General features: G+C 47.7%; 1 pseudogene; it reads right to left on the bottom strand.

Moving 5' to 3' along the window:
- The window catches only part of LOC149517867 (18S ribosomal RNA), a 1,805-nt pseudogene extending 882 nt beyond the window's left edge, over positions 1 to 923 (bottom strand).
- Positions 924 to 8,620: the final 7,697 nt, after the last annotated feature.

Consider the following 8,620-nt stretch of genomic DNA (forward strand, 5'->3'; position numbering starts at 1 on the left):
ATAAATCCAAGAATTTCACCTCTGACTATGAAATACGAATGCCCCCAACTGTCCCTGTTAATCATTACTCTGATCCCGAAGGCCAACACAATAGGATTGAAATCCTATGATGTTATCTCATGCTAATGTATACAAGCGTAGGTCTGCTTTGAGCACTCTAATTTTTTCAAAGTAATAGCACCAAAGGAACGACCCAAGCAATTAAGTCCAGGAGTGCATCATCGGCAATAGGGACAAGTAGACCGATGCTCACCGTGAGGTGGATCGAACGACCCAACCCTAGTTCCAACTACGAACTTTTTAACTATAACAACTTAAATATATGCTATTGGAGTTGGAATTACCGTGACTGCTGGCACCAGATTTGCCCTCCAATGGATCCTCGTTAAGGGATTTAGATTGTACTCATTCCAATTACCAGACTCATAGAGCCCGATACTGTTATTTATTCTCATTACCTCTCCGTGTCAGGATTGGGTAATTTGCACGCCTACTGCCTTCCTTGGATGTGGTAGCTATTTCTCAGGCTCCCTCTCTGGAATCAAACCCTAATTCTTCGTCACCCGTCACCACCATAGTAGGCCACTGTCCTACCATCAAAAGTTGATAAGGTAAAATTTTGAATGATGCGTCACCGGCACAAAGGTCGTGCGATCTATAGAGTTATCATGAATCATCAGAGCAACAGGCATAGCTCACATCGACCTTTTATCTAATAAATGCATCCCTTCTAGAAGTTAAGGTTTGTTGCACGTATTAGCTCTAAAATTACTATGATTATCTGAGTAGTAGATACCATCAAACAAACTATAACTTATTTAATGTGCCATTCATAGTTTCACAGTCTGAATTAGTTCATACTTACACATATAGGGCTTAATCTTTGAGACAAGCATATGACTACTGGCAGGATCAACCAGGTAGCATTCTTTCAAGATGTTGGCACTACGTGGGCCTCGACGCACCAATTGAGCGACGGAGAGAGCCCAACAGGGAGCTCAAGTGTCGTGCGTGTCGAGCACGTGAAATGCATAGCATCAGACGAACGGGGGTCGAAAGCCTGCGTTCGCTAAACATTCCACATCTGAGAGCACGATCGAATATCGGTGCACCAATACGGCCATAAAAGATTGGGTGGCACGTATGGGACACCGACCATGATTGACATCTGACTCGTAGCCCCTCAAGACACGAGATGGATGAGGGATGGCGAGACATCCGAATTTCATCGATTCAGGTATGCAGCATCGGATCCCGATCGTGCCCCCTAGGTATAATGATCACATGGGGGTAGATTGAAGAGGATGATGAGTCAACAATTTAATGCATCGAGCATGGAGCCTGCCAACACGCACAACCATAGCACCACTCATATGCCCATTGCGTACAAGTGGCAGCATCCACGCGCGTCGATCCATTACTCACGCGATCGATTACTCGATGAACGAGCAGAGGAAACGACGTGTGAGGCCACGCCACAACCGCTTCGCACGAGAAAAACACAAGCAAGGGCCACGAGACTGCCCATGCCATTTGACAGGCAACAAAGGTGCGATACCACCAATGCTTGGCCTAGCTAGGATCGCACGAGTGAGCTCTGCTGACACCACCCTAGGGGTACGTTGCTCAATTCAGGGACTTGTTCATAAGGTCTTGGGCAGCATTGGCTGCATGCACGACCTTGTAGAGGCCAAGGCATTTTTGTGGTCGATGAGAAGGGACCGCAAGATCATCAAATATCGAGAGACTTGGTCGGGCCAAGCCCGCAACCATAGCTTCTGCTTGCACCACCCCAGGGAGCCGTTGCCTAATTTAAGGACTTGGTCTAGGGTCTAAGGCAGCATCCACCACGTGCACGGGTTCGAGCTTGGCTCCCTTTTTTCGTATGCACACCAATCGATCGAGGCCATGGGCACCTGCCGATCAACGGAGCAACCAGTCGTCAGACAAAATGATCGGAAGGCATGCACGCTCTATATTTCGCTCGAGGGACGTTGCCCTAGGTATACGTAATGGGAGGCCCATCACGCACACCTACTCCCTCCATTGGGAGTAGAGGGGTGCCGGACCACCACCCCCTAAAGAGCATTAGAGAATTTACAGATATGCTACCAGTAGATGTTAAAGTGTCTAAAATGGAGACACTTTTTTCAACATAGGCAGATCCCACATCGAGGGTGAGCAGGTGTCGATGGTGGTCGAGGCATGTGCCCACACCAAGGGCCAATGCGTGTCGATGGTGTTCAATGCCACTGCCTGCACCAAGGGCCATCTTCTGTCGATGCTGATCGAGGTAGGTGCCCGCACTGGTTCCAACTGGTGCACATGCTGATTGAGGCATGCATGCATCGATGGTGGTCAAGGCATCTGCCCGCACCGAGGCCCAGCATGTGCTAATGGTGTTCGAGGCAACCGCCCACATCATGGGCCATCTTCTACTGATGCTGATCGAGGCATGGCACGTGTCGATGGTGATCGAGGTAGAGGTTGAGGCCCGCATGCCAGGCACGCTAGTAGGTATTTCATGCAAGGCCTAAGAGATAAGACCAGAATGCTCGCCTAGCTTGCAGGCCAGCCTGTGAGGCCAAAGCTTACCCTGCACGCTACCCGTACCATATCTAGAGGGGCCCAAGGTGGGAGATACGTAACTGAATCTTCTGAAAGCTTGTAGGATCAGTAAGAGCCTCTTGGCTGATTTGGTTGACCCTAGAATTCAGGAGTTAGAATCCTGATTGATTGTAATCTTTTGTAATTCCTTGATTTTAGCCTTTATTCTAGGGATATTGCCATTAAGTGTAGCTGGAGCCTCAACTATAAATAGAGGGCTACTCCACCCTCATTTGTACACCATCAAACACTTCTGTTTCAGTGAATACAGAGCATATTTCCAGCATTCTGCCTTATTATTTTATTTCTCTTTAACTTGCGTAATCAGCCCTTCCCATTGTTCTAGTGCCCGTACGCTTGTGTTTTAGGCTGACTTAGGCATAAAGGAAGAGATTGCAAGCCTAAGGCCACAAGGATTCTAATTCTAAGGTCAGATCCCATGACAGTTGGTATCAGAGCAAGTTCGATTCTGCATGTTTATGTTGTGCAGGTTAGATCAAGATTATGGAGATGGCATCCCAAAGTGATGTTGCTAGCCAACAACTAGAGGCCCAGAAGTAGGGGTATAGAAGAGGCAAAAAAGCCAGTTCAAGAGATAAATGGTCTACCATGGATAGTAGGCTGGCCAAGGTGGAGGTGACCGTGGGTGACATGAGGGAGAAGCTTGAAGAAGTGGAAACTCACATTGCATCGCTAGACTCCATAGGGAAGGAGATCTAAGGTGAGCTACAAGCTACTCTCAATAAAGGCATGGACGTGATCACCCAAAAGAATGAGGCCTTGAAGGTTGAAGTGCTGACCTTGCGCGATGGCATAGAGGCCATGTGGCAACGGATGGAGGAGCTTGCTAGTGAGCTCGTTGCTTGTAAGATTGCCATTGGGAATGACATGTTTGTTAGAGTGTCTAAGTCCAGGATGGATGTCCCGAAACCTAAAGAGTTCAAAGGAACTAGGGTGACCAGGGAAGTAGACAACTACATATGGGGTATGGAGCAGTATTTCCAAGCCATGGGCATGCAGGACAAGACAATAAAGGTACGCACTACTGCTATGTATCTCACTGATCTAGCCTTATTGTGGTGGAGATGCAGGTGTGATGATGTTAGGTGTGGAAGTGCCAAGATTGGAACCTAGGCAGAGTTTCAAAAAGAGTTCAAAGAGCAATTTTACCCGGAGTATGCAGATAATGAGGCGTAGGTAAAGTTACGCTGGCTGAGCCAGCAAGGAGACATATTCTCTGAACTGATGCTATAGATCTCGAATCTAGGCAAAAACGATGCCTTATTTGTTTTCATGGATGGGCTGAAGCCGTGGGTGAAGCATGAGCTACAATAGAGGGGAGTTCATGACTTGGTTAAAGCCATGACTACTATTGAGTCCTTGATAGAGTTTAAGCCTCTGAACAAGTTCGAGTTTTCCAAGCCTAAGGGTAAGGGTAGGGATGGTAGGGACCGAAAGAAATAGTCCAAGGGGAAGGACCGTAACCTAGAGTCCAAGGATGGGGATCGAGACCGTTCAACCAAGGATGGTGAGAGGAAGCCACCAGCAGGTAAGTGGAAAGCAAAGAGGGATCGAGAGCCACTAACATGCTACCTATGTGGAGGGAGCCACATAGTGCACAATTGCCCACAAAAGGCCAAGCTGGCTGCTATAAATAAGGAGTCTGACGAGGAGTCTGACGAGGAGCCAGAGACAAGGGCAGCAAAGCTTGGGTCATTGGTGCTCAATGTTGTCTAGAGTAAAAGGAGCCACAAACTAAAGAGCTTGATGTTTGTGGATGTAATGGTTGCGGGTCAGAATGTGAGCACACTAGTAGACACAAGTGCCTCACATCTTTTTGTTTTAGGTGATAGAGCTCGAAAGCTTAGACTAAAGGTGCAAAAAGGGACTTGTACCATTAAAACGATGAACTTTAAAGAGGTTCTAGCCATTAGAGTAGCACGGGGAGTGGAGTTATAGCTTGGAGACTGGAAAGGCAAGGAGACCATAGAAGTAATACCCCTTGACGACTATGAGTTTGTGATTGGGTTGGATTTCCTTGTTCGAATTAATGCCCTCCTTTTGCCTTTTGCCAATTATATTTGTATCCTGGATGCACGGTCTAATGCTTAGTGCCATTAAGGAGAGGGTCTAGAGTTGGGTCACAGGTGGTGTCAACCATCCAATTTACCAAGGTAGTAAGTAGAGAAGAAGACACCTTCTTGGCAGCCCTAAAGTATGATGAGCTAAGGGAAAAGGAGATCGAGTCATCCTTAGAGGTGCTAAAAGTGCTGAAGACCTTTAGTGAAGACTTATCTTATGTGCCAACCAGACAAGGTGGAGCTCAAGAAACCAAGCAGTCTCTTGTAGCCATTACCAGTGCCGGAGCAACCATGGGATATTGTTTCTCTGGACTTTATAGTCGGTCTACCCAAATCAAAGGGGTTTGGAAGCATCATGGTAGTGGTGGACAGGTTTTCCAAGTATGAAATCTTCATTCCAGCAACCAAAGAGTGCCTAGTCAAGAAAACAGCTCGATTGTTCCTAAAAAACATGGTTAAGTACTAGGGAGTGCCGAGGACCATTGTTAGTGATCGAGACAGGCATTTCACGGGTAGTTCTGGACTGAGTTGTTCAAGCTATTGGGGTCAGAGTTGAACTTTTCCACCAACATCCATCTACAGATCGATGGGCAGACTAAGCATGTGAATGGACTATTGGAGGTCTAACTCAGGCACTATGTGAGTGCCACACAAAGGGACTAGCCAAAGCTGCTAGATGTTGCACAATTTTCCTACAACTTACAAAGGAGTGAGGCAATGAACCAGAACCTATTTGAGGTTGTGACAGGGCAACAACCACTAACACCCGGTTCGATGGCAGCAGGTTATACAGGGCCAAATCCAGTAGCATACAAGTTTGCCAAGGCATGACAGGAGCAAACTACCTTGGCAAGAGTTTGTCTACATAAGGCGGAAAAGAGGTCGAAAAAGTGGGCAGACCAAAATAGGTGGGATGTGCAGTTTCAGGTTGGAGACTTGGTGTTGGTGAAGCTGCATCCCATTGTACGCCACAGGGGACTACACAAAGGCCTAGTTTAGAGCTGTAAGGGACCTTTTCAAGTAGTCAAGAGGGTAGGCAAGGTTGCTTACAAGTTGGATATGCCACCCAAGCTGAGGGTACACCCGATGTTCCACATAATCATGCTCAAGCCGTTCCATAAGGATAAGGGAGATCCAAGATAGGCAAAGTCAAATCGTGTGCCATTAGGAACAAGGGCCTCATATGAGAGGGAGGTCCACAGCATCATAGTTGACCGGGAGGTGAGATAGAAAAACTATCAACCAAGACAAGAGTACTTGGTACGCTGGAAAAGACTTCCAGACAGTGAGGCGAGCTAGGAACTAGTAGAGGACTTATGGCAGTTCGGGGACCAAATCAGGCAGTAGCATGCAGAAGATGCAATAGGGGTGTTGCATAATCAGGTGAGGGAGAATGTCATGCCCTGGGCGGGGGCATCAGGCACATCAAGCGCACCAGCATGTGAGCCAGATGTTGAGGCTCGCACATTAGGTGGCTAGTAGGTTTTTCACGCAAGGCCTAGGAGACAAGGCCAGAACACTCACCCAGCTTACAGGCCAGCCCATGAGGCCAAGGCCTAGCCTGAAAACTGTCTTCACCATATCCAGAGGGGCCCAAGGTGGGAGATACGCAAGTGAATCTTTTGGAAGCTTGTAAGATCAGCAGGAGCCTCTTGGTAGATTTGGTTGACCCTAGAATTCAGGAGTTAGAATCCTGATTGATTGTAATCTTTGTAATTCCTTGACTTTAGCCTTTATTCTAGGGATATTGCCATTAAGTGTAGCTGGAGCCCCAACTATAAATAGAGGGCTGTTCCACCCTCATTTGTACACCATCAAACACTTCTATTTCAGTGAATACAGAGCATATTTCCAATATTCTGTGTAATCAACCCTTTCCATTGTTCTAGTGCCTGCACGCTTGTGTTTTAGGTTGACTTAGGCATAAAGGAGGAGATTCCAAGCCTAAGGCTGCACGGATTATGAGTTTAAGGTCAGAGCCCGTGCCACCCGCACCAAGGCCTAGCACATGCCGATGGTGTTGAAGGCAACTACCTGCACCAAGGCCCAGCATGTGCTGATGGTGTTCGATGCAACTGCCTGCACCAGAGGCCATTTTCTACTGATGATGATCGAGGTAGCCGTTTACGCCAAGGCCCAGCATGTGCCGATGGTGTTTGATGCAACCGTCTGCACCAGGGGTCATCTTCTATCGATAGTGATCGAGGCAGCCGCTTACGCCAAGGCCCAGCATGTGCCGATGGTGTTCCACGCAATTGCCCACACCAAGGGCCATCTTCTACCATTGGTGGTCGAGGTAAGTGCCCGCACCAATGCCCAAAATGTGCTGATGGAGTTCAAGGCAACTGTCGGCACCAGGGGCCATCTTCTATCAATGGTGATCGAGGCAACCACCTGCACTAGAGGCCATCTTCTATCGATGGTGGTCAAGGCAAGTGCCCACACCATGGGTCGGCTTGTATCGATGGTGCTCGAGAGAACCACCTGCAACAAGGCCTAACATGTACCGATGCAGTTTAAGGCAATCACACGCACTAGGGACCATCTTCTATCGATGCTGATTGAGGCATGGCACGTACCGATGGTGGTCCAGGCAAGTGCCTGTACCAATGGCCAGCTTGTGATGATGGTGGTCGAGGCATGTGCCTGCACCAAGGCCCAACACGTGTCGATGGTGCTCGAGGCAGCCGCCCATACCAAAGGCCATCTTTTGTCGATGCTCATCGAGGTAAGCGCCTATACCAAAGGCCAACTTATGCCGATGGTGGTCATGGTAAGTGCCCGTATCAAAGGACAGCTTGTGCCGATAATGATCGATGCATGTGCCATCACCATGCACCATTATGTGCCGTTGATGGTGCTGCATTTTTTTTGCCTGAGGCATCATTGTCGGAGAACCTGGTTGAAGCATCGTCGGAGAACCTGACCAATGACATTGGGGGTTTTGACGATTGGGGGGGCCAAGGGGTGTGCACACATGATGTGCAATGGGTGCTGGTACTCGACCCTTGTATTGGCCCCCTATCCCTCAACAAACCTCAAGAACTCACACCCCATTAAAGAGCATATGAGATTTTATAGGTTTGCTGCCAGTAGCCATTCAAGTGTCTGAAATGGGGACACTTTTTTCGAATGGTCATAAAATCTTCTACACTTCGAGTTTTTGCTGAATTTTTTTGGACTTGACAAGAAAAGAACACAAGAATCACATCTACCAAATTTGGGGCCAAAACTCCTAAAAAAATTTTAAAAAATCTCGAACCCTAAAAAATTTTGAAAATCATGAAAAATAGAAAACGAGTCATCTTGACATGAAACTTCACATGAAGGCTTAAGGGACTATTGTATGAATTTAAAAGCCATAAAAATGGCATTGGCATAGCAGAAATATGAAGATGTGCCTAAACCCACCTACCACCAGATCGTGGCACGTATGGTGCTCGGCCTGGGCTTAGGACACCTGCGCATGGTGTGCGGGTGCTGGGGAGTGCTCATGTGAATTTACAGGCCATAAAAATAGTATTGGCATGGTAAAAATATGAAGATGTGCCTAAACCCACATACCACCTGGTCGTGGCGCGTATTGGTGCTCGACGCGAGCTCAGGATATGCGCTCGTGGTGCGTAAGCATTAGGGAGGACTCATATGGATTCATGGGCCACAAAAATGGCTTTAGCATGTGGAGTTCATTCCCAGTCTAAGCTCTGATCGGATCGAGGGTTGTGGCAGTAGGACCCGCAGTAAGATCGATAGCACATAGAAGGGAACCTGGTCAATCTTCAACTTGCACATCTTGCCTTTCTGGCCAACGTAGTACCCGTCCACTTGTTTCGTAGGTTGACTTAGCCATACGAAGTTCATTCCTAGTTTAAAATCAGATTGAATTGAGGGTTGTGGCAGCAGGGCCCGCAGCAAGATCCACAGCACGTAGA

Source organism: Durio zibethinus, chromosome 8 (assembly GCF_047325235.1).
Source record: "Durio zibethinus cultivar Kanyao isolate XHJ-2024 chromosome 8, ASM4732523v1, whole genome shotgun sequence".
In the NCBI taxonomy this organism is placed as follows: domain Eukaryota; kingdom Viridiplantae; phylum Streptophyta; class Magnoliopsida; order Malvales; family Malvaceae; genus Durio; species Durio zibethinus.